General features: G+C 43.9%; 1 pseudogene; it reads right to left on the bottom strand.

Annotated features, from left to right (window-relative positions):
- The window catches only part of LOC114440912 (protein unc-13 homolog B-like), a 114,368-nt pseudogene that overhangs the window by 76,547 nt on the left and 10,055 nt on the right, over positions 1 to 27,766 (bottom strand).

Genomic DNA, 27,766 nt, shown 5'->3' with positions numbered 1-27,766 from the left:
AGCACCAGGCTCTGATTGTGGTGGACACGGTGTAGGATTAGGTTCCACAATCTTACTAAACAATCCTGATAGCACATTTCCTGATTGTTGAGTTTGTTGTGTGGGTTGTGAAGGTCCGCTTGATGGCTGGGTAGCTGTTTCTGTGAGTTTCAGCAAACCACCAAACAATCCACTCGGTTGAGGTGTTGGTGCAGTTTCTTTTGGAGGTAGTTTTTCAGCTGTTTGATCAGTCTGCTGTTGTTGGTTTGGTTGCTGGCTTGGTTCCTGGTCTGTGGCTAGAGGACCTTTCTCGGCTGTTGACTGAGTAGAAGGAGTAACCTCTTGACTCAAGTTTTGTCCGTCCATTTTTTCAGTTTTCTCACCCACTCCTGGTTGTGAGTCATGATTGGACTGTGTTGGTTGAGAACCTGTTACCGTGTCGGTAGCTTTTTTCAAGAGGCCAGAGAAGAGTCCTCCAGTAGGTGGCTGAGCAGCAGCAGACTGTCCTTGACTCTGAGTAGGCCCTGGACCTGATGATGGTGGCTGGTTTGTAGTAGCAGATACATCAGATGCAAATTTTAGAAATCCAGACAAAAGTCCTCCTGACTGTTGGGTTGCAGAAGTTTGTTGTGTTTGTGGAGATGGCTGGGGCGGTGATGAAAACAGCCCAGATAATAAACCACCCTGCTGAGGCTGACTATCCCCTCCCAGAATCTTCTTTCCAGGTGAGGAATCTTCTGATGAACCTAGTTTCAACAATCCAGAAAGTATACCTTGAGCCTGTGGAGGTTCAGGTTGTGATTTGTCTTGTTCTAAAGTCTTGGGAGGTTCTTGACCTTTAGGTGTAACATCCGATTCAGACTGGACATCCTCTGTGCACTGGGGATCTTTTGGTGACAATGTTTGTTCTTGAGACGATGGCTCTGTGGTGGCGTCAGGGCCAATTTCTTCAGTATGTGGCTCAGTCTGACCACTAGGCTTGGTTAGTGTCACAGTAGGAGTTATTTGAGGTCTCACAGGTTCCTTAGTAGGTTCACTTGGGCCTGCCTTAAAAAGGTTGGAAAACCAACCTGTCTCTGTGTTTGCTTTTGGTACACTTTCAAGAAGTGCAGCACGACTTGGAGAGGGGGATCTTGAAGCCGCAGGTGATGGACTTTTTGATTGGGCACTGGCATCTTCACCAGCTGCAAACTTCAGAATCCCTGACAGCATGCCTCCTTCTGTTTTCGGAGGAGTCGCCGTGGAAACATTTTCCGAGGAGAAAAATGGTATTTTGAGTTTGCTGCCTAAAAATGTCTCCTCTGCAGGCTTAGTATCAGTCTGCGAGGAGTTTTCTGGAGGCGCTGTTGATATGAGGTTAGAGAGGGATTTCTTAAACGGACTAAAGAATCCTGTTTCCTCTGAACTAGTTTCAGGTTTTGGTTCTGAAACAGCAGAGCTTTTTCTTTGCTGAATATCAGGGAGTTCGCCAGATGACTCAGTCTCTGGAAGAAGTTCTAGTGACCCACTTCCTGTGTCTGGCAAAAGTTCAACTGATCCAGTTCCTGAGCCTGGCCTCGTTTCACCTGATAACTGTCGCTCTGTTTGCGACCCCTCCCGACTGGGACTTGTGCCTCTGCTTACAGGGCCTTGCTGGGAGTCGCTGCTTGCAGCAGATGCACTTCTTTGCTCTGATGGCTGAGGTGACGGCTCTCTAGATGGCGGTGCACTGGAAAACAATCTCAAGGGACTGAGCCTTCCTAACATGGACTCAAATCCAGATGTAGGCTGGTCGGCAGCAGGCGCACTGCCTTGTGCCTCTGGAAGAAGTTCTAGTGACCCACTTCCTGTGTCTGGCAAAAGTTCAACTGATCCAGTTCCTGAGCCTGGCCTCGTTTCACCTGATAACTGTCGCTCTGTTTGCGACCCCTGCCGACTGGGACTTGTGCCTCTGCTTACAGGGCCTTGCTGGGAGTCGCTGCTTGCAGCAGATGCACTTCTTTGCTCTGATGGCTGAGGTGATGGCTCTCTAGATGGTGGTGCGCTGGAAAACAATCTCAAAGGACTGAGCCTTCCTAACATGGACTCAAATCCAGATGTAGGCTGGTCAGCAGCAGGCGCACTGCCTTGTGCCTCTGTACCAGCTTGCGTTGATGTCTGATCAGCGTCAGTTTGCCGACTGGGTTCAGATGATTGAAATGGAAGAAGAGACTGAAGGGAAAACTTTTTTTCTGTTGTGGGATCCTGAGACGCTGGGGGTACTATGGCTACTGGCGGGGAAGTTCCACTGCTTTTGGGAATAAATGAAAGCAGCTTTGAAATGCCAGACTCAGGCTGTGGGGATGCTTGGGAGGTAGGTGGTTCTGTTGCAGGTGTTCCAGAGGATTCTGTGGCTTCAGTAGCACCTTTAGGAATGAAAGACAGCAGCTTTGAAATACCAGAGTCTGCCTGTGGTGGCTGGGGTGATGGGGTTGTGGCAGAGGTTTCTACCTCAGTGGTAGACTTTGATCCTGTGATTGTGCTGAACAATGAGCTCATTGCATTCTTTACTCCAGCTATGCCCTGTTCAACAGCACTGTCCTCCTTAACCTCCTTAACCCCCTTAACCTCAGTATCCTCCTGGTGCTCCTTGACATCAGGTTTGACTTCACTGCTAGTGCTGTCTTCAGGCTGCACGACTTTATCTTCAGTCGGCAACGGTGGGAGTTTTCTTCTGACTGCTTTTGGCATTGATTCATAGTTGTTTATCTCCTCCTCTTTTACAGCCAGGTATTCAGACACTGAGTGAACCAGACTCTGCAGTTCATCCATTGGATCTACATACTCATCACTTGGTTCCTCTACAGGAGACAGTGTAGGATCTTGTCCACGTCCTGTCCTCACTCTGCTTGAAAAGCCTTCATAAGGGGACATATATTTGCCATGGTTATAGTAACTTTCATATTCATAGCTAACATCCCCCTCAGTGAACGTCAGGTCATCTAGCTCCTCCTCAGACCCAAAGGAGTACTGCATCTCATCTGAACCGACTGAGTTGTATTCACCCCTGCCGCTGATCCTTGCAGCCTCCTCTCGTGCAGCCTCCTCCTCGCGGAAGGCTGCGTAGTTCTCAAGTGTGTCTTCTAGTGCAGTTTTGGCCCACAGTCTGGTCTTGTAAAGAAGGCTTTCTCTATCCGCCTGCTGCCGTAGCTGTTTAACAGAGGGAATTATGTCAATCTCAGGAGGGGACGATTCATCCTCAAAGCTGCCGGCTTCCTTATAAACTAATCGTACTTCTCCGCTGCCAAAGCCACGTCTTTGTCTGTGCGTCCCGCCACTTGTCTCCAGTGTATCGTCAGGGGACAGAGGCTCAAACTCCACTGTCTGATAGAACCTGCTACCTTTGGACTCACATGAACTGTCACCGATCCGGTAGATGATGCTTTTATCCTCGTCCTCCCACATTTTCTGCTCAGCGTCCAAATAATCATCCAACACACATGAATCAGCTACTTTATATTTACTCTCCCAATCCTCCACACCCATTCCTGAATCAACAGGGATTATTCTAACTCCACCTTTACTGTGTGATCGCCTGGATTTCAGTTAAAGAAAAAAGTGCCATGCAGGAAGCAGTGATGCAAAGAAAAAGGAAGAAAGAGAAATGAAGCATTAGATAAGAACAAAAAGATCATGCAAAGAATGAGTGCATGCAAGTAAACAGTTAAGATGGAAAACAAAATAACAGAAAGATGGTTCTGCAGTTCTGAGGGCCTTGTGTGTGTCTGTGATGGTGTGTGTTTTTACCTGGGTCCCCTCATTTCTCTACAGTCTATGTCATAGCTCTGTACAGAGTCAGACTCCCGGGACAGGCTCTGATGCTGGACCCTGCGTCCTATGGGGTACTGGTGCACAGATGAGTTTGTCTGGGGAGTGTTGTGGAACCGTGGAGGTCTGTTTCCAGTCTCGCTGCGATAGTCGCTGTCCCGGTCGTCTACTGCGCTGTCGTGGTCATCGTAAGCTGTGCGCAACACAACACAAACACTTCAGCAAAGGATTCATGAGATTATTTGTGATGAAAACAAACAGGATGATTACACAAAACCTCTCATCTGCATCATTACAGAAACAGCCCACAAACGGAGAGGATGGCTCACAAACACAAAATATGTGAATAAATGGCGCCCTCTTGGGGTAGCAGGCATGTATCACAGAAACAATGAACAATGAACAACAACACAATCTCACTCCACCAGCTCTGACTCAAGACTCAATCGACCGTGAAGTGTTACTAAATCCAAAGAATGAAAAAAAACAACCATACATGCAGATGTAGGAAGGAAGGAGAGGCACAGTGCAGCAACACAAAGAGGGAAAAACACACACAACCGCTATACATACTCTGCTGGTCACTCCATCCAAAATAACTCCAACTGCCTGGTGATACGAAGGCAGGTTTCCAAAGAAGAAAAGTGAACTTCATTACTGAAGAACAGAACCAGTGACTGAAAGAGGTGACGCCCCGACGTGTGCGTCACATGGAAATGAACACACTTAAAAATAGCAGATAGTGACACAACCTGTGGTCACATGAGTAAGGGACAGAACTAAACTGAAAAGGAGGCACTTAAGGGGTGTCATTTAACCCTTACATGGCTGATACAGATGTCCTTTGCTCCTAACAGGTACATAATATAACTAAGTGTCCTAGAGCTGCTGCTGTGTTTCTTTATAGTCCTATAGGAGTTCTCAGAATTTATGATATCACACACATTTATGATTCCTGTTCAATGACTTTTATTAATTTTTATTATTTTCTACAGGTAGTGTATCTAATTTTATATATTATGATCTTACTTAAAAAACATATTTTTTTCTATTTTAATATTAATATTAATAGATTTTACATTTGATTTGCCTTTTGCTGCTGTAATGACACATTTCTTTGCAGTCATTAAGAAAGTATGACCTCATCTCATTTTCTCTTATCTTATTAGGTTGCATCCCTCATTATGTAAAGGTTGCTTGGCATGTATGTTTTTGTCCAAACAATAAAAAAACCATGAACAAACAAAGAGGTGAGGTCTGAATACTCACAGCACTGGGAAGGCACAGAGGCCATTCTTCTTCTCTGGACCTCTTGTGGTAGAGGATACTAACACAAAACAGAGAAGAAGGTGAAGGCACAGTATGCAAGAGGGCCTCTTTGTCGTAGTAACCACTATCTGCCATTAGGTGGGAGCAGAGCTCCAACAATAACTAAAGGATGTACTAAGGCCCCGTTCACACTGGGGAAAAAATGTGGCTTAAGCAGGATTTGGCCGCATCCAGATCAATCCAGATGTGTTTTTTTCCGAGTGTGAACACCTCCAATCCAGCTGAATCCAGTTTGATTTCAAGCCGGCCAGATCCACCCTCGAGAGGTGGATCTAGCAGGATTGGCTCAAATGTGGCTCAGGTGTGAACGCAAATGTGGCTAGCGAATCCGGCTTGCCACATTATTAGCCATATTACGAGGCGCCACCTAGTGGTTTGGAGAACAGCAAACACGCTGGATGAAGCCGGATTGAGTGCGGACACAACTGTGTGCTAGCCAGATTTGAAAATAGGTGTGAACGCATCCAGCTTAAAGGCTGTCTGGGCTCAATCCTACTCTAGCTGGAATGACTTTCTCCAGTGTGAACGGGGCCATAGTGAAGTAAACATTGTAGACTGACTTATCGTTGGAACACATAAACCACACAGATGTCAGATGTTTACGATTATTCACTGCTCCCGTAAAGCCTGCAGTCACAGAGAGCTTGATGTATAACTTATTAACAGGAAATAGACGTTTTTAGAAAACTTACCTCATCATGTATCCGCATGGTGTTGATCCGCTCCAGTTTACTGGTCCAGTACTGAGCCTCGTCTTCTGGAATGTCTGCACAGAAAATATGGATCTTAAGTAATAAATGGTGAATGAAAAGGAGATACAGAGGCGTGCAATGGAGGAAAAGGTTGAGGGATGATGGAGGAAGAAGTGGAGGCTGAAAGGCTGAATGTGCACAAGGAAAACTAAGATCAGAGGGGCTGTAGCTCCACCCTTGCTGCTCCTCGGTGCTCCCCGTCCCATCCACACTGCACGCTACACTTAAAATCTAAGACACTCATGTCTGTTTAATGAGGAGGTTTCCTTTTGGGGGCCCAGAAATAGAATAAAAAAAACACTCAGAAGCCCTACAAATAACACATGAAGGAGAAGAGGAAGACTGAAAGACACAGAGGTCTCTTCCTGAGGATTGTCTAAAATTATTTCTACGCATGAGGCCTCAAAGAAGAACAGTGTGAACATTATAAAGTCAATATTTATTGCTTCTATAATTATACTAAGTATAAATGCACTTCAAATCCAAATGCACCTAATTATACGTTGATGTGTGCGTTCTGTTTTCATTCTTTAAATTTAAATACATGTTTTGTTATGGTGTGTTGACATGTTGTCACACTGACCCAAACATTTATTATAGTTTATGTGATGAAAAGTAGAGGTTTAACTGTGCAGCCTGCTCACTGGGGCTGATTGATAAGTTTGCGGCCTAAGGTTGGAGCTGAGTTCTAAACTTAGAAGTCAATAACTGTTCTGGTTTCTCAGGTAATTGGAAACTGAATGTCAGCACTGGTGTTTAATCTGACAGTTTTAAACTCACCCAGTCACCTAAATCTACCCCCCTCAGACTGCTGCCTCCCTTCCCTGGGATGAAGGAAGGAGCTGAACAGTTGCCATATTGACTTTGTTAATTGTGTCATCGCTGGAGGCAGGAGGTTCAGTTCTACAAAGAAGCTGCCTGTCAGCTCCAAAACGAAGAACGTTTGTCTAACTTTGACGACTTCATGAGTGTAAAAATATGTGAATCATGAATGTTGACGTGAACTGCAGCATTTGGGCAGGTTTTCAGACTTCCTGTAGGTTTTCAGAGCTGTGCTGTAGGTGGGTCGTACCTGTGGGACAAACTTATTCTGCAGCTCATTATTGATCACTGACTTTTTTACTGGATTTGTCAGTTTACTAAAACTGTGGAAGTGACAATCTTATCTCCATCTTCAGCGTCTGGAGCAGACGTCAGGTGACTGCTGATAAACAGGAGCGCCAGGCAGTGCAGCATGGGTGGTGGGGAGGTGCACCGCCTGCTCCTTCAGAAAAATAAACTGATTCAAAGCGATGCTGCTCTTTAGGCTCCAGAAATAAAAACAAAGAGTAAAAATGTCATCAAAACTTCATGAACCCTGATGGTACTTCCCTCGCTCTGATACACACAGAGTGGGGATGGGTTTCTACAGGAAGCCCAGGAGGATTAAACATGGCAGTCAGCTGTGAGCAGAAATAAACTGTGCCTGGAGAAATGATGAATAAATATTATGCAAGACTGCAGTTCTTATTTCAAAGCCAAAACACTGTATTATTACCATATTTCTGTGCAAACTGTGTGTTTGGCATTACGTAGTATTACAAGGTTTTAAAGCCATATTGGATCACAGATGGTGATGGATGGAGTGATGGAGCATCTTGTGTAGTGAAAGCATCAAACCTAAAAAAGGGGTCAGACACACAAAGTGACAATGACGCGTCTTTGTAAGAGAGCAAAGGATAAAGAACCGGTCCTCACTGAAGATGTGTAGCTCATCGTTTTTGTGTTTGTACCCAGGAGCAAACACAAAGTGCTAAAAACTGCAGTTCCTGAAGTGTCCACCCGAGGCAGACTCTATGAACCCGCCCACCTCAGCTCAAATCATGCTCCACCTCTTTGTCCATTTCATTAGATTAGATAGATATTAAACAGAGAGAGGCGATGCCAGAGGTCGCTTCTAAAACAAAGTTTAGATCAGATCCCATCAGACCCTGGACCCGCACTGAGCCTGGAAACTTACAGGAGACATGAGGGTGGGTTCACAGTTTACAAACATACCGAAGGGCAGCTCGAAGCGAGTGTCCAGCAGCACTTGGTGTGGCGTTGGGTTGGAGGTGCCACAGATCTGGTCCTCCCTCATCAACACGTCGGAGTCCAGAGACGTCCACTCTCCTGGACCCTCCTGATGACAGAGAGAGCCAAAGATGATCTAATTATTTGCTGATGGGCTAAAGAGGAATGCAAAGAACCTGAGAGGAACCGTGGAGAAGCCAAACACTGCAACCGCATTATTAATGAAGACAGCCTCACTTTAAGACTACAGCCAGACCACAGAGTGCTAAAATCAGTCCAACTGTGAGAGTTCCTTTTAAAACTGGGCTGACAGGCGAAGACTTAAATGAGTGAGCACCTGCTGGTGGAGGAACATTGTTTATTTTGAGAGCTGTTAGCACAGCCAGCCAATTTAGCAGATACTGTAAATATACAATTTTGCACTTGAATTAATCTAACACCCGTCTGTGAGACAGTGTAAAGAAAGATCTGGAAATGCACCAACCAGCATCAATTTAGTGCCAATCAAATGTTGGGTGTTCCTGTGCAAGAAGGACAAAGGTGGACTCCATCTGCTGAGGGGGCTGAGGTCGGCTGGAGAAGCTGTCAATCACCCTGAACCCCCTCACCCTCTCTGTGAGACAGTGGGGACCTTGCAACGAGGGCTGTATCACCTAACCCTACTCGCTGCACCCACAGTGCACCATCTGTCTGATGGGTGATGCGTATGAATATGTGCTTACACACGTGCTTTGATTCCTTCTGCCTATAACCTTATCACTGCTCATATCCAGTGGTCCTCTGGTTTTATGTGTGTTAGGACCTTTGGGTTGTGTTACCTCATCACTCTGTTGGATGGTGTCCAGCGGTATGAGTGCCATCCCGATCATGGTGTCCCAGATCAGACCTTTGTTCCACAGCTCCACCACCAGACCCGACTCCAGGTGATTGATCTCACTGAGGAGACACACACAGACAATCAATGAATCAATCAGGTTATACAGCTCAAGTATCAGAGAATAATAAATGTTTATGATGATTTAATGATAATATATCAAAGGTAAAAAAGTACAGATACAATAAAATAATAAAACTGTGTCACCACTAACAGCTAAACTGTGTGCAGCATCCTGCTCCTGACATCAGGTCAGTAAGTGGGCCAGCTTTCACCTACAACAGCGAGGGCGAAGAATGACAGCCGTCACTTTCTGACAGATCTGTCTTAAAGAGAAGACAAACTGTCTCCTCTCCTCATCTGCATATTCATATTCACAGTCCCATTCATATTCATCTCGCCTCAGTTTGGCTGTCAGTCATCTCCGATGACTCTTCACAGCTGGGATGATGGAGAGGAGAGGAGAGGGTGGGTGGGAGATGCTAGGTGGGAAGTGTGGGCCTGTGTGTGTGTGTGTGTGTGTGTGTGAAGTCAGTCAACTCAACACAAATGTTGATGATTCTCCTAAATGCTGCATGATTATTGATAACCATCTCCATTCATGTGTTTGCTTGTTTACACGCCTGTGTGTCTGTAACAGTGAGATCGTACTGTGATGACAGCAGAGGACGGACATCATCTAGTTTTTTTTTGTGCGTCTCATCATGTCCATTCAAACTGTAGTGTGTTTCAAAGACCAGAACAGAAGCCTTCAAACGTGGTCCTCTTTACTCTCATGAACACAACAAGGTCAACCTTCATGACTGGATCAGTCTCAGGATTGCATATCTGCAGCTGAAGCTTTAACAAATCGACAACCACCATAGAATATGCTGTTAAATATCTGAGCATCACAGACACACATCCAATGGACACAGTCCTAATGGGCAGATAAACAACAGACATAAGAACGTATTTATATGGTGCTTTTCTACCTACGCAAAGGTATTTAAAGCTACTTCACACTTAAAATGTTCGAACAGACAAGCACCACTGGGAGCAGCTTAGGGTTAAGTGTCTTCCCCAAGGACCCATCGACATGCAAGCAGGGCCAGAGCTCAAACCAACAACCTCTCAGTTGGTGGATACCCACACTACCACATAGTTGTTCATGCTAATGGAACATCTGATCGTGTTGCTTGATATGATCTGATCATAGAACTGAAACAGCTGCAAAGGTCCATGTTAGGAGGTAGGTGGAGGATGGTGGAGGTAGAGGCAGCCAGTGGACCTTCACTCAGGGGTCTGAGGTTCACATTCCCCTTTTTTGCCATAAAAATGAATCAGGATAAGGATTCAGGTAAACATTATGGTTTGTCCTAAAACATTAAATACATTGTACAAGGAACCATTTTTGGTTGCCATGGCACTGGTCCACCACCACTATAAAAACAGCCAGAGAAATATGCACATATGTTCCATTTTCTGACTGAAAAATCGACTTCATGTTCCATTTTCACAGCGAGGACAGGCTCACTTTAGGACAATTGAAATAACTGGTGTTTAAGTGCCCTCTGGTGGCAAAAAGTGTAAAAAAAAGTGCATATAAAGTCTGGCTGGGTGGGAGGATGTTAGATTCACTGACCAACAAAGGAAACACATCAGACTGGATGAATGCTTCGCTCCTGGATTTTAAGTTGTACTAATACGGTTACTCATTCTCTTAAATAGTTCACCAACATGTGAAAACAACTGACATAATAAGTCCGCTGTCAGTGGTGTGCAATGAATCTTGGGATATGTTGTTTCAGCCATGCACTCAGCTTCTTCATTGTTCCTACATGTTTGAAGGCCTCCACTAATCTGGACTAATAAATTACATAACTTGAAAGTCAGATTCGTATCATCAGCCTCAAATAAAAGGAAAAAAAGAGAATGGCTGATTTTAATCCATGAGATTATTTAATAGAAACTATGAAACCTAAAACCCCAAACAGGATTAGAATCAGGTCTGACGTTGTCCATCCGTGCAGCCTGTCTGCAGCCTGTCTCTGACTCACAGGCCCGACGCGTGTGCGGCTTTACATCCGACAATGGCGTATGCCCTCCATCAAAGCCCATCCATTATTGAGGGAATGGTTTGTTGAAATGGTGTATTTTTAACACACACACACAAACACACACACACACACCCTGCACACTAACACACAGCCATCTAGTGTTTAAGGGCAGAGAAAGAAATTGGAAAGAAAAAGTGTTTTTACTGAGCATGAGGCTACAGAGGAATAATGTGTGAGTGTGCGTGTGTGTGTGTGTGTGTGTGTGTGTGTTGTTACTTCACTAAGTAACAACAGGTGAAACAGCTTTTTACATGTTCCTGTGAGGAGAAGCTTTAAACAAGAGAAGAAGCTGCTGGTCCTACTCCAGAGTAAGAGCATCAAAATGATTTAGGAGCAGCTCGTTTCATTTATATGCATTTACTTGGTGATATAAAGTGTATATGTACAGATGCTACCAGAACACTCACTCACGCCTCACTCAAGAGTGTCAAAACAACCAACAACATGGCTGCCTTCAGTAGAAAATGTGAAAATAGATAAACATCAGTTTAAATTAAAGGCAGCTGGGCTCCACAGTGATCCTCCATATTTACTAAAGAAGCAGTGGTCCATGAACACTGACATGTGGACATTTATATATACCCGATATGAAATGTTGTATATTTATATGGTGCTTTTGTTCTACCTACTCAAAAGGTACTCCATGATATTGTGAGTAACTGAGGGTTGGGTGTCTTTGAGCTGTGGTTGATGGACAACCGCTCCACCGCCTGAGCCACAGCTTCCCTTCATATACCTGATTCCAATGCCAGAAACATCCAGGAAACAAAAACCTGAAGGCTCCAAAAGCCTTGAAACTAAATAAAGATGGTGCATAGTCGGAGTGTGGGAGGTCATTGCTGTTTATTGGTGTGCATTGGTGTGGCATGCGCAAAAGAATGCCATGTGGAAGAACTGACTGCGTTAAGATTTTTTTTGAAGATGAAGAAGATAAAGAAATGCTAAGGAATTCTTCACTGTTTTGTCAAGACCGTTTTAGAAGATTGGTTAACCTCCCCTTGAGTTATGAGGCCAATGAGGTTCGTAAGTTAGATGATAATTCACAGTACGTTTGTCATTTATTTTGTAAGCTAATTATCATTTGAAGTACTGTTGTTTACTTTGATTACGTGAGAAAATTGTTTTATTCTCTGTGAGAATTTATTATTTGTACATATTATTTTAGTTCTCATGACATGTTTGGCATGTTGGCATGACGACGGGTGTCCAAAGACCTGCTAATAAACGCCTGTGTGTGATAAGAACAATTTTGGTTGTGATTCGAACTGGAGGGGAGCTACAAAATGTCTGTTTGAGCCTATATAATGAAAATAATAACATTTAAACGTATTTAGTTAAAAATTATGTAAATGGTCTTTGTGTAGCCGATCGTCCCTCCCTTTGTCTTAAGGGACATGCAGCTCATTATCATGACATGTTATTAAATAAATGAAAGATGATCAATATTTCACTTCAACCAAAGTGGTGTCAGGTATGTCACACTGATGTCACACAACGCTGCCACTCACAGTGGGTGTAGCTGCACCCCGGGATGTCTCGTGCATACCCTCTATTAGTTTATCAGTACCAATTGACTGGCTATGCAGCACCAGAGCCACTGATTGATCAACAATTTCTGCAACTCTTCTTCCTCCTTCTAGTAGCCCAGACGGTTTAATAAGAGATGAACTGAAAGTGTCACAATGTCACATAAAATAAAATAAATTGCAGCCACGCTGACTTTGTTTCTATAGAGGTGCATGTTTCAGTAATAAATAAGCCTACAGTGATTCAAAATATGATTAATATCTGCCTGGAGGTTCAGACAGTTGAAGCCAGATGTGTATAAAAAACAGAGAAGAGACTGCTGGTATTATAACTTGATAAAGTCACTGACCAAAGACTAATAGAGGTTGATGTGGACAGAAGGAAAAGGTCGTGGCCTTTTTCTTTTTTTCCTCTGAAGTTGACTGCAACCTTGTTAACAGAGAACAGAACGTTTGACCTGAAAGTCAGTCATGAAAAACAGCCACACAGTGATGGAGTGGTGGAGGCTAGAGCTCTAGCTTCCTTCCCAGGAATAGCTCCATCCCACTGGTTCAGATATGTGGATGACACATGAGTGAAGATCCGAGCTAGTGAAGTGGAGCACTTCACCAAACACATAAATGCAGTGGACAAAAACATCCAGTTCACTCGGGAGGATGTCAAAGACAACAGTCTGGCATTTCTCGACTGCCTTGTTCACACTGAAGCAGACAGGGGCCCAAGCAGTGAGGTCTACAGGAAACCAACCCACACAGACCAATATCTACTTTTTGACTCACACCACCCACTGGAGCATAAGCTGGGGGGCATCAGGACCCTACAACACCGGGTACAAACAATACCCACAGAGACAGAAGGTAGAACCAAGGAGCAAAAACAAGTAAACACAGCTCTCAGAACTTGTGGCTACCCAAACTGGGCCCTGGTGAAAGCTGGCAAAAGGAAAGAGCAGCAGACCCAACCAGAACAGGACCAGTCACGCCGGAAAAACATTGTCATCCCATATATATCAGGAGTTTCTGAGAAACTCAGAAGGATTTTCAATGCACATCAGATCCCAGTACACTTTAAACCCAGCTCTACACTGAGACAAAAACTGGTCCACCCCAAGGACAAAACTCCCAGGGACAGACAGAGCAATGTAATCTATGCAGTCCAGTGCAGTGAGGAATGCTCTGATCTCTATATTGGTGAAACCAAACAACCACCACACAGAAGGATGGCACAGCACAGGAGAGCCACCTCCTCAGGACAAGACTCAGCAGTTCACCTCCACCTCAAAGACAGTGGGCATTCCCTTGAGGACAATAATGTCCAAATCCTACACAGGGAGGACAGATGGTATGAAAGAGGAGTCAAAGAAGCCGTCTATGTGAAATTGATATAACCCTCTGGGAGGGCTGAGACACCAGCCTTCCTAGCAGACTTCACTCCAGTTCAAACTCTAACGAGGGGCCGTCAACTAGTCCTGCACATGACCCAGACACAGTTTCTGGTCGTTCTGAGCATTAACCAACTATATGGATCTTAGTCATGTGAGTTCCTGCAAGATCCTGTGTCCAGAAAGAACACATAAAACTCAGATTCCCAACCAGAATAGTTGCAGAACTGAAGAAGCCACTTGGGGTAGTGGCCTTCAAAACGTCTTCAAAAACAACAACAAAACAAAACAATGTATCCAAGTTTGATGAGGAAAAAGTTTCACCTTGATTAACCTGGCTGCTCTAACAAACATTTCATAGTGAGTAGAAACAATGATAGATAGTTACACTCTGGTAGATTTGAATCAGAATGAATGAACAACAAAGAAATGTGAGACCCAGTCTTCCTGTCTGTCAATGATCCTTTAAGGGAGTGTGTGTGTGTGTGTCTCTCTCTGTGAGTGTAGATCAGTGATGATGATGATGATGATGATGAACATGAAGCAGAAACTCTTGATTGATGGTCATGTGTTTGTTCTCGAGTTTAGATTTATAATCATCATTTAAAATAAATGTACAGTTTAACAAAATGAAGAATCTGCTGTTGAAGAATCAACACATTAAAACGAGCTTCATCATCTGTTGTCCTGGAGTTAAGTCAAATCAACTAGCATAGGGGTCTCAAACTCAAACAAGCTGTGCACACGCCTCACTCCTGGAGCTGTTATTCTAAGTTACATAAATGTCATTGTCTGTACTGTATCCCCAATGGTACAGCAAATCACTCATTAAGGAATATGGCATGCAGTTTTTATTTAGTAAACAGTATTTAGATTTTAATCTTAGTGAAACTGAGGGAAATTTAGGCCCAGGAAAATCGCTGCTCATCAGTTAATCGTTAGACGATCGATAAGGTCATTCAACTAACGATTAATGAATTAATCAATAATTTGCATCCCTATTCTGACCCGTTATTAATAAAGATTGAGAAGATTGGACCAGTTGTACCTTTTTTGGAGTATTTGAAACCCTTTTTTTGTGGAATACTTAATGCGCCCAGCCTCACCCAGCGGCTTGACCCCCAGCGGCCCCCCAGGTAAGCTGAGTTTGAGACCCCTGCTTTATACGCTACGACGCACCGGAGAGACGCCTTTTGCCATCCAGGCTCTTTGGCATAGAGAGGGAGAGGGAGAGAGAGAGAGAGAGACTTACCAAGCCCATTTTAAGTTATCGTGCAATTAATTGATTTATTGCTTATCGCGACAGGCCTATTTTCAACATGTGACTGTTTGTTTGAATCATGACTGTCAATCAATTGATCAGGTCAAAAAAATTAACCAGACTCCGCGGCAGGTCAGGACAGTTCGCAGAACGATGGACAGAATGAGGAATAAGAGCTCCAATAAAGGCCGAACAAACCTCTCCTGAAAGCTTCATGAGTCACTGTGGGGACGGAAAGACAGACAGCAACAAAAGACAGAGGGACGGGTTCAATCCTGAGCACGTGAGGCCCGGTGACCCCGAGCATGGAGGGATCAGCTGCTTAACCTCTTATCCCACTAGCCAACCAACCCACCCTGCACACAAACACAGATGATGAGCACTGTTCAAGGGTTATCAGTGAAGCACCGGGTAGACTGTTAGTGTCTGATCACTGGAGCCGCTGTTCATCATTATTTCTTCACTTTTTTTCACTAGTTTCATTTTTAGCTGCTGTTTGGCACCAAAACAACATGAGCTAAAAGCTGACTACAGGTGCTGCTTGATGCCTGAGGCCAGGTGGAGGACGCCCCTCCCCGAGGGCTGGCTTTAAACTACAACAAAAAATAAAAAGGAGAAAAAAGCAAAACAAATAAAGAGTGCTCGTCTAACTGTAGCTGTGGCAAAGAAGAGCTCTACTGTCGTCCGGGAGTCAAGTGTTAACCACCAGGCTGCTTAAGACAACAAAAAAACTCATTGTTTACTGTCTATTTGCTTTAATGAAAGTCTCATTATTGACTTTAAATTAATAAAAGGTGCTGTGCAAACATGAATACCTTTAACTCTGTGTGTGTGTGTGTGTCTATCAGCAGCTGGGAATAAGCTCAGTGTTCTGCACTCTGTAGGTTTGGGCAGGAGTGTGTCAGATTTGGCAGGATGGTTGAGTGTGAGCCAGCCTCTGTCCAAACTGAAAATGGAAACCATATTTCAGCCTCTGTCCAGCTGTGCCTGTCCCCCAGCAGAGCTGGTCCAGGCCAGGATGACAGAGCAGCTCTGGACCAATACAACGTCAATCTGTTGTGATGTAAAACGTATCCTCTGCTGCAATCGTACACCCACGTTTTTGGAGGAAATTTACTTTCAACTTTTAGACGAGTGCAGAAAGATTAAATATATGCTGGAGGAAGAGGGGACGGTGCAGAGCTGCACGGGACCGGGCAGGGACAGCTGGTGGAGTCGCTGTCTGCAGCGACAAGTTTCTTTTGGATGACACATAATTTAACTGGAAGCTTTTAGGACACATCCTGGATACAAGCTTCATAATTCCACAAGAAACAGGAGAAAAAACAACAACACCTCTGCATGAAAACAGGAAATTTTTCAGTTTAACCTCATTTAATCCCGACCTGTGAGACGAGATGACACATCACGCCCTCATATCAGAATGCTCCATTTAGTCAATAATACATCCTATAGATATGACACATCATCCAATCATGGGACAATATAGCCTAAAGTCCATGTTTGCATGTATGCAGAGGTACAGACACCGCCCCGTCAGTTCCCTTTTTCAAGGACTGAAAATGGACCTCACCTTAAGTTTTTCCTGGTGAGGACTTGCACATCACCACATGCTACAGTAACTTTTATCTGAAGTCATTCTGGATTATTAGCAGGAACGGATTAAGACAGTGAGGCCACCTGCTCATTTACAGATGTGACTCATCTGGGCCGTGCCTCAGAGGTTCATGTCACAGAGTCAGACTGCACATCTGGCAGAGTCGCCGCACCGAGCACCTAGCAGGTCACCGTTCCCAAGCAACACCACCACATTAGGACTGTTGGCAATGTGAGTGATATTTAATTATTTTTTTATGCTTGCTGTATTTTAAGCTCCAAAAACAAAAAAAAAGCTGGCACCAAAAAGCTCATAAAAATGAAAATCACTTCCTCTAAAATAACTTTCTCAGCTTGGAGCTGGCAGCTTTGAAACCAAGAGTCAGTGCTGGAGACTGGTAAAAGCATAATTATTATCATGAGTATTATTATAGTGATTTCCCCGTCATTTGCATCAGCTTGATTTCCTCCTTTGTCCTTCAGCATGAGGTGCTTTTGCTTGACCTCCACACTTTCTCTCTGCCTCTCTGTTATGTTCTCATTTATGCGAATACATTAAAACTATTTGAAGCACAATCTGAGACAAACAAGTCAGTCTCTTGCTGTCATTCTGCTGCTAAAGTCCTTTTTGAAGCCTCCAGCTGAGCTGGAAAAGCAGCACACTGCTGCCGCCCCCCCTCCGGCGAGGCCGACTGCTGCTAATGACACTCAGTGGTTAATTAGCCGTTTAGCACAGGAGGCCGCGGGGGTTCCTTTTTCAATCATTATAGTCATATGAGGTGATAATATGTAAGAATGACTTGATGAGGAGAAAAATGTACAGACTCTGGAGTATTGTGTAAGGATTGAGAGACTTGTGTAATCATGTGGATCCAAAGTCAATCTCTCCAATCCTGTCTCTAATCAAGTGTACGGGGATCAGTCTGCAGTACATTACTGACAGAAGAGTGTGTGTGTCACAGTCAGACAGGAGGAGGGATTACTGTGTATCGCTGAAGTTTTTTTCCAGCTGTTTTGTCATGTTTCTAGATGCTCTCCATCTCCATCTCTATATTCTAGTCTGTCTGCAAACCAGTTTAAAAAAAAAACTGCCTCAAAGCATTCAACAAAATTAGCTTGCATGTTTTTTTTTCATGCTGTGAACCATCTGTCTTCTTCTACTATCTCTGACACTTGTGCATGTGTAATTTTAGGACCAGAAAGTGACAAGAAAACATTTCAAAAGAGCAACATAATCATCCAAAGTCTGGGAGCAGCGTGACAACGGAAGGAAACATCAGTAAGGCCGAGCTTCCTCAGGGTGAGGGCACAACCGCAGAACGTCTGAGGAATGAAAGCTGAGGACGCAGAGATACTTAGCTGAAATAAAATCACGTTTCAGGGGTAGAGTCCGGAAGAGAAAAGGTACAAGAGACGGCCCTCGCTCCTAGTCTGAGTTAAATAAATGACATGTTTGATGAAAGCATGCATCTTGATCAGTATTTAACACATGAATCCACCATGATAGTTCGATTAATTTAAACATAATTAGTCCTTCCTATCTTGCAACGTGAGGATCCATGATGGTTATCCATGAGGATAACTATTGACTGGGAGTTTAAGGAGGATGCTGTCAACACGGTGACGACTGGAGCCGCCCACACTGACTTTAAAAGGATCTGCAGATGCAGGGTTTGTTTGTGTGAAGAATGATGAACCATGATTCAGCTGAGCTGAGAGCAAAGTCTCTTTTTACCACCTTTGTTTTAAGGGACAAAAAAAAATAAAATGCCTTTCAGCAAACATGCTGCAGCCAGTCGAGTAAAACCGCCCAACAGACACCCGCTGTAATCATGCCTCTCCATCAGCTGGTGATCCTTCCTCTGAAATAACTCCTCATCGGGGAGCTGCAGCAAGCATAAAATGTGAAGTGGGATTTCCAAATCAGCTACATCTGTAACCCTCCCCTCCACGGAATCAGACTGAGCCAGACAATTCATTAGATTTATCACTGACTCATCCACTTATCTGGGCTCGGCATGTAATTTCACTTTCCATCCATCCTGCTCCAAACCACAAATTCCCATTTAGCGGGGCCGTGTCAGCCGGCCGGGCTGGAGTCCCACAGGTGGCCGGCGCTCCCTTTCAATTTCAGAGAGGCCCATTAAAGCCAGCTAACAAGTCAGCGCGCGCCGTGATACCTGGCCTGCATTCATCGACACCCTGACAGACACTCTGCAGCTCCAATCTCTCTCTGCATTTGTCTTAATACGTCCCAGGAGTTTGGTGCCGTACACGCTGCTGCCAACATACAGTACGTGACAACACGCCACAGAGGAAGCAGAAAAACGAGGAGCGTTCCCTCAGCACAACGCAAACATTAAGAAAAGCAGACAGCACAGGGGTACTCACAACATGAAGTCCTGTTCCCAACATGGCTGGTCTCCACGGACCGTGATGGTCGTGCTCTTCACATTCTGCACCTTCAACGTCACGTAGGCGTTGAACTTGTCTGAAACAGAGAGAGACATTTATTTTTACATAAGGAAGGCTAAAAGGTTTGATGGATTATTTTGGACCCTGCCTACAAAAACAGATCATTTCTTTGCAAATGGATCTCCAGAATAGATAATTGATGATCACAGAGCTCCTTCTTCCTCTTATAGCAGAGGTAGTAGTCCAATTGGACCGAACAGGTCAACAGGTATTAGACAATTGTGGAGTTTAATATTATAAACTAATATAAAAGAGATAAAGACATCATCTCCAGCCTGTCTGCAGGAAAACACAGAACTTATGCCAACTTTAGTTTGTACAATAAAAATCAAAGTTATATCACCAATAATAACGTCTCTGAATCCTCCCAATCATCCAGGTCACCTACCCCTTCCTCCTTCCCCCCTCCTCCTCCATATTTGTGGCTTCATCAGCTCTGAAATGTCTTCAGGAAACTTCTACCGCTCCTGTTGCCTTGACTTCAAACTCTTGGATATTGAGTTGTACAGTAAATCATTTAGGAAATGAATAAATGTTTTAAATAACCGACCTGTGAGCCTTTTAATAACGTTCATTTGCAGGAAGGTGTCACCGTTAACTGGGGAGGAACTGAACAGGGAACATTTTGTACTGAGACTTCAGGCAGTGAACCACACTCCCATTACCTTTCCTAATCACACACTGATGGTGTGCAGTGAGAACTACATGACCCAGCCCTTCTTTTCTTAGAAGCATTGATCCAGGTTTAATATAGATGCATTCATTTTCAGATAATTACTCTGACTGACTGTTTGTCCTTTTGGCCAGATGGTGTTTTACAGATGTGCTGCTGGGGCCATCCGCTGTAACCGTGTCACCCACTGACTGTTGTGTTTATGACAAACATTATTAAAGCCGCCAAAAATCAAATGGAGAACACGGTGTGAGACTTTCAACCACGGAGGCTGGTGTTTAACCACATTATTGGCGATTCTGTTTTTCTGTTTTGCAGCTTGTAAAGGCGACACCATACAGTTAAGTGCATCTCGGGGGCCAGAGCAGGCGACACATAAGCGTAAATGCAGTTGAAAACACATTAAATACAAATGACTGCTCATTCCCGCTTGAGTTCTCAGACTTCTTATCTAGTTTCGTGCTCAGCACAGATAAAGTCATTACAGTGGGTGACTTTAACGTTCATATGGACGTCGACTCTGACCGTCTGAAGACTGCCTTTGACTCTTAGATTCAGTATTGGTCACAGTTCACACGATCTGGTTCTCACCTACGGGCTAGAAGCTAAAGAAACCTGCTAGTGTGGTCTGAGACTCCTGTCCTGTCATTAATAACATTTGATCTCACTCTCCCAGACCTATCAGCATATGAGGTAAAGGTCTATGACAGCAGAGTTCAGAGATAATGTAAGATGTGTTTAGGATATAAATACTGAAGGGGGAACCAACTTAAATATTACTCCTGTCAACAACACTGCAGACACATGGCACTCAGTTTTAGACAGCATTGCTCCACTGAAGAAGAAGAAAACTAGAAATCAGAAGAGGCTAGCTAGAAGAGGGCAAGGGAGAGACAAGGGATGGTTCTTCCTGTTAAAATGGAGTTTTTCCTGCCACTGTCTGCCTGCTCGGGGGTTCAGGCTCTGGGTTTCTGTAGAGCGCCTAGAGACAATGTTGACTGTAAAAGGTGCTATTTAAATAAAATTGAATTGACTCTGCATAAAAGCCAAACTTCTCCTCCATGTTTTTCTAGGTTGCCTCGGTAACGAGCACCACCCCCAGCGAGGGATGCGACCAACTGCTGCATGTCATTCTGGGCTCTTCCTTTCTGAACCATGGAAACTGACAGATAATTATAAAATGTGAAAAACTAAATTTTACATTTTACAAATACAAATAAATAGAATTATTTAATAAAATAAATAAATAAATAATAGAATTTCCCCTCTGGGATAAATAAAGGAATTCTGATTCTGCTTATTATTACACATTACTTCCACCTGGTAGGTAAATTCAACCATGTGTGTGTGTGTGTGTGAGAGAGAGAGATTTGTGCTGTCTATGCTGATCGCTCACAGCGATCAGCATAGACAGCATAAACTAAGGAGCCACAGCCACCTAATCCCTGCTTGATTACCTGCCTCAAGTAGCCAGACTCTTCTCCTGGACAGAGAGCCCAAAGTACCAGAAGCTGTGTGTGTGTTGTGTGAGAGAGCTGAGGGCAGCGTCAGAGGATTTTAGGTGACAAGAAGGTGAGAGACGAGATTGTTAAGCTGCATAAATGAATACATTGCAGGCGGCGCTGGGCTCCAATACTCAGTTTTTAATTTACATGTTGTTAAAATACCTGAATTCCACAAGCTGTGAGGCTTAATGGAGTTTTAATGAATCCCTTAACAAATTAATCTCCTGCTCTTTATCAGGGAAAAGCAATGCAGCGTGCATGCTCTAACAAGAATCTGTCATATATTCCTCACCTCTCAGCAGAAGCTATGATTGAGTCGCTTAAACAAAAGTTCAGGGAGTGTTCGGCTGACCTGAGCAGAAGCATCATTTTAGGAGTCGTTGGCATTCTGCCTATTGGGTGGACAGGAAGCACTTAATCCATTTTCTCTGTAAGAATAAAGGTTAATGTAGTAATCACATTACCACAAAGGGATCCTTAGTGTAATTCTGATCTTGTGTTTTGGTACACACTCTTATGTGTATCCAATTTCTGCTTCTAAATCCCCCTGGAGCTCTTTGTTGATTACATCGTCTTGCTTCAGCAAAGCGGGCCTCACAGCACTGAGCTAATAAAACACCACCGGGGAGATGAAAACACTCCCAGCTAACAGTACAAGGCCGCCTCTGCATTTCTTAATCCTTATTTATCCAGTGAGGGTTCACCGAGCGCTTGACCTGCTTCATATTCATACATTCATGAGAAGAACCAAGGACTCAGAACTGCAGAGGAAGGTTTGACACTTTTTCATGTGACCACAGGAGGGCGCACACACAGAGCGCCAAACCATTTTGGGGCTTTTTTTTTTTTTTTTTAAACGCCTCACACAGTTTTACTAATTTTCCTGTACGTCTATGGAAACAACACGATCATAATCATACAAGTCGAGAGAAAACTGAGCCATAAAGGTGTGAAATGATGAGATGAAACATGAATTTCTTTGATTATTGATCTTTAAAAAAAACAGAAATAAACTAGAATCAAACAGGTACAAAATGTTTTCAGGTTTCCAGAGGTGCTACCAACCAAAAAATGGCAGGTCCACATGTTTTTGAGCAGAAAAACAACATGAAGTCCAGAAAGTACCAGCTGTAAATCCTGCAAAATAAATAAATGGCTTCCAAGATACAAGAAGTGCATATTTTTTTTTGTTTTTTGACAGTCTTGCTATTGCTAATTAATAAATTTAATTGAGGCATGTTAAAAACCACCAGTGTCCTCATGAACAGTCAGACCATTCTGCCCATTTTTCGGCAGTTTTCTCGCCACCAAGCACAGCTCTGCACTGATGAAGAAGCAGAGGGGTGAAAGGGTTAATCTGGAATAATCCATCATTCACTTAAGGTGGTTGCCAGGTCTGTGATTAAGGGGACAAGGGAACAGACAGGCTGCAGACAGCCCCATTTCCTGACAGTGAACATGCAAAAATGAGTGAAAAACACAACTGAGAAAAATATACCATAAAAATATTAAATGCTCGTCGTCATAAAAGATGCCTAAATGAAATGTTTGTGTGTCAGCAATACACACACACACACACGCCAGTCAGCAGCACCTCGCTGTGGAGGGGGGGACATATCCCAGCATGCAGCAGGACCCTCTTGGGGAGCAGCCGGCGTCATTTATAATTAAGTGCCGATGACTTATGAAAATAAATAAGTTATATATTCAGTACACATGGACGTGCGCGGCGCGGCCAGGCGAGATGACATTTACTAGGCTGTCTACAGTAATGAATACTCTATTATGGGTGTCGAGGGAGGTGTGGGGAGGGGGGGGTGCAGGAGGCAGGGGGGTGAGGTGGAGGATGAAGAGCACTGAAGCAGCTCTAAAACTAAGACTAAAATCCTTTTTTTTATCTCAGAGGTGCAGCATGTTCGAGAAATTCATTTCAGATGCTTTTAGTTTATTCTTTTGTTTTGTGGTCACATTAAACAGCCTGTCCGCACATGAAGAAGAGACCCAAAGTGTAGCAGAGCAATCCTCCTCTTCCTCCCTCACTTTCTGTAGGTTCTTGTTAGCATATTTCAAATTTTTGTAGTAGCTGGAGTCCACTTCTTTTTTTTTTTTTTACATGAAGTCTATGGCCTGGACAGGCAATGCTCGGAAGCACTCTGAAAGACTCCCGGAATATAAATGTGGCACAGCTGAACACAACCTTAGTGTGGAAACCATCCTCTCCAGGACAACTGATATCCAAGCCACTGAAACAGGGGGATATACAGGGAGATATGAGAGAACCACCATCTTTTTGCTATGCAAGTCAATTGATGTTGGAGTAGGGTTGGGCAATTTTGGCAAAAAAAGTAATCACGATTAATCGTGGCATGTAGCCGATAACGATTGCATTATGTTGGAGCAACTTTAATAAAAGAAAGCAACAATACCACAGACGGCTGCATGAAAGTCTGGAGCAAAGACTTTGTCACCATCCAACCTTCTACAATTTGAGCAGCTTAAAAGAGAACCTGCGTTGTTTCACAGGTGCCAAGAAAATGGCAGATACGTTGTCACAAAGCCATCAAAACCACAGACTTTTTAGAAGTTATGTTGCACAAACCAAATTCTCATTAATGTTTGTCTCAACACAAACACAACCGGCACCCTTTATGCTGAGAAATAAGGGCCAACATGGAAGTGCCATGAACTGCAGTTCCTCCAGTGGCCACTAGAGCTGCCTACAAAAAGTGAGTCAATCCTCAGGGATTTCCATGTTACAAAACGATTTCGCCTCTGTTGATATATTCCACTGTGCAGGAGCTGATGTTTCTCACTTATTTAAATTACATTAAGACTTAAAGTTATGCATTATTTGTGTTATTCTGCCCTCTAGGAGCAAAAACGTATACAGAACTTACACGTTTTATTTCACCCAGTAGAAAAGTTCCTGTTATTTTTTATTATAAGCAATAACATGGTGATTTGTCTGACATAATGTAATCTTAATAATCTATCAGTAAACTAAGTTGACTCAGAAGGAGCAGCAATAATTCAGATGGAACCACAGTTCACGCTGTGCTCAGACAGGTCTGCCTCATTACACCGGCAGCATCGCCTCATTTAGGTCAGGGATTCCTCCTCCTCCTCCTCTTCCTCCTCTTATTAGCGCTGCTGTGGACCACCACAGCAAGACATCCAGCACTACTGACGAGCAACGTGCCACATGTGACAAACAACCCCCTGTTTTATTTTAACAAGTGCAGCCCAGACAGGTATGACGATGTTGTATTTTGGCCTCTTAATTCACATTTCCTGTCATGATTGTTTCACCAAAGCACTTTGAGAGCGCGACTTCTCTCCGATTAAAACCTTTAATCCACAGATTTGCAACTACAGTAAGTGGCGTCATGACCCACAGCTGATATTTGAATCCAGGTCAATAAGCCACTGGATGATCATCATCTGTTTAACTGGTTCAGTGACATTATTCTGATACTTCCACCATCACAGCAGAGTGGTTCGCAGGCACAGATTCTCCCCTGGAAACAGGACAGCGTGCTCCCTCCAGGTTAAATCTGAAGAGTCAGATTCTGCTCCTCCCCATTGAGAGAAGACAGTTCAGGCACCTGGTAAGGATGCTTACCAAGGCAATGCCAACTGGGCAGAGGCCCAGCCTGGATTTACATCTTTACCAACAGTGGGACAACAGAGGTCTGGCCTTCAGTGTCACCTTAAACCACTATTCTGCTCTCTACTAATGTCATTTCAAAAAGCTGTCATGATGGAACTCACTGTCTCCTGGGAAGACTGGATGGTGGTTTGGCAACATCAACCACCCAATACAAGCAAAGAGATGGACTCATAGTTGCCATGCCCATAATAATCTAAAATTCTTAGTCTTAACATAATTAAAATGAGTAAGTTCATCCCTATGGTAGCATTAATCCAACATTAATCCATCCCACCGCTTCAAACCAACAGACTACCTGACATCTCTGGAGCCACAGGATAACTATCAAATCCTCTAAACCAATAAAGTGACATACATATACCAGCCAATAACTCTCAGCGGTCGTCCACCGCTGGGGTTTCAGTGGGAGCCGGCTCCCTCAGGCAAAGAATCTATTGCTTTTTACCATTAAGATAAATCAGATCATGTTTTCAAAAGTGGGCCATTAGAGTGGGACAAAGTCTACTAGTTGTGTCTGACCCAAGACTAATAATCATGTCACATCACGGAATGGCATCCTGGGTATATTCTCATTCACCTACATGGCTCGTTGTTACAGCCCTGAGGACATGTAGGTGTGCTGTTTTAGGTCAGATTTTAAAAGAAAATTCTCCATTTCTTGGTCTTTTCTTTTTTTTTCTGAAGCACAAGTGGGTTCTGACCATGAAGGAAAACCAGCTGCAGCTATGATTCTTTTTCTGGCTGCCTTGATTTTGATCCGTCTTACACCATAATCTAAATCATACAGTTAGATTGATCTTGAAAGTAGCTCTTTAAGATGTCAAGCAGCAACACTAGCAGACGCAAAACCTGAGGAACACCCACCAACCCAGGTCAGAACTGGACATCAGGAGGACACAGGGCACGGCACAGACAAGAGTATGTCATCAAAGCAACAATTAGAGGTCCACTCTGTACAACACCCTCACACTGAGGTTCTGTCCAAGAGTTTAAAATGACGAAACTGGACTCAAGGATTTTGTTTTGAAGACGTTTCGTCTCTAAACAGAGGAGGAGGGCTGAGCCATCAGCTCTCACCTGCTTACAACTCTGTCCTTTCATCTCTTCCCAGCATCTTCCACCCCCACTCAAACCCTAACAATGGACCCTTAACTAGTCCTGCACAGGGCCCAGGCACAGTTTCTGGCTGTTAACCTACCATTAACCAACAAGAGGTGAGTCAGCCGAGTTCCTCCTTTTTAGTGAACTCAGTGTACCTTTATTGATTTAGCACTTTTTCAAACCACTGATTCATATTTTCTTTTCACATTTCACCCTCACAGTACTAATTGTAATGTTAGCAGAAAAATATTGATAACAGCAGGTTGAGACTGAAAGTGTCTGAGAACACATCAGCTACAGGACAACCCCTTCACTACCTGAGCTACAGCCGCCCGAGTGCATCGTGAACAGGGCTTTGCACTGAATGCTTATGTATCTGGAGGAGATGCAGCATGTTTTAATTATGTGACAGCAATGACGCAATTAACACCCAGAAAATGTGATGTGGGTAGTGTCGAAAACGCATTTTTCTCTTTCCTGATGAGCTCAAAATGCAGTCAACAAACTCTCCATACAGTGTGTGGGGAGTCAGCCATATGTCATCCAGGTGTGCCAGTACGTCTTCATAGCACCAAGCTTTTGTGTTAATGTGGATAAAGTTGGAGAATGAGGATGGAGGGCATCAGATTCATGAGAATAAGACACAAAACTGGTCCTGGACATGTTGTTCCACACCATGAAATAAATCAATTAAAGGCCACTGACACAGCGGCCATCACTCCTGTCCTGTATAATGTACCCTTGGAAAGCCTTTTAAACCTCTTCCTTCCGCTCTGAAATCTGCTCGGCAGCCGGAGGAGGCCAGAGGCAACAGGCCACAAATCATCTCCTGTATCTGGAGCCTGTCTCTGTCTCCTCAAGACTCTGAGGGATTTGTCTCCATCTTCTCTTTTATGCCAGGATGACACGTTGTCATTTCAGGCTAGCAGGTGGCCCTTTGTCTGTGATGATCTATTGATTTTTCTTCTCTCCTCCTCCGGCTTGATTTCTCATTCTTCAACCTGTTGCAATTGTCGACTCCTCCTCATCGTTGCCTGGAGAGAAGATAGAAGGACGAGCAGCTGCAGCCAGTAAAGACGGAATGTAAAGAGGACGGGAAGGCGGGGTCCCACTTTTGACTTGATGCTCGATCCCTGAGGAGTCACGGTCACTTTTCAGTTGTTTTCCTTTGTGATTAATTTCTGCAGGATATCCGTAAGTACAGGACGGAGACACAAGAAATGCTGCACAGGGAGTGCAGGATGCACAAGATGAACATATGGGTGGTGCAACTACACTCACCCACATCTGGAATTCAATACCATGCTCAAAAGAGGCTAAACCTAAAGCACTAAATAACAAAATATGCAAACATTAAGCAACATACAATAAACATTAAAAGAACCTTTGAAATATTTCAAGTCCCCACAAGCAACAGAAACACTGTATATTAGTGACTGAGTCAGTCAAGAAGAAAAAAGATCCTAAAATGACATCCCACATGATGCAGGTAAGTGCACACATGCACCCAGAGTAATCCCAGTGAGGTAAAAGACAACCATTAGACCAGGCCAGCTCCTTCCGCTGCTCCGTGCTCCACCTGTGATGTGGCTGACTAATCCGCAGCTACACAACACACCATGCTTCACTGTGTGTTCTGCTGAATACCCGTTGTATCAGTCAGTTCGATCTGAATACCAGGGCCAGCTTTCACCTGCATCTATCAG

Source organism: Parambassis ranga, chromosome 9 (genome assembly GCF_900634625.1).
Source record: "Parambassis ranga chromosome 9, fParRan2.1, whole genome shotgun sequence".
In the NCBI taxonomy this organism is placed as follows: domain Eukaryota; kingdom Metazoa; phylum Chordata; class Actinopteri; family Ambassidae; genus Parambassis; species Parambassis ranga.
Note: the sequence above shows the minus strand (reverse complement) of the source record. Positions and strands in the feature narration are given on the sequence as shown.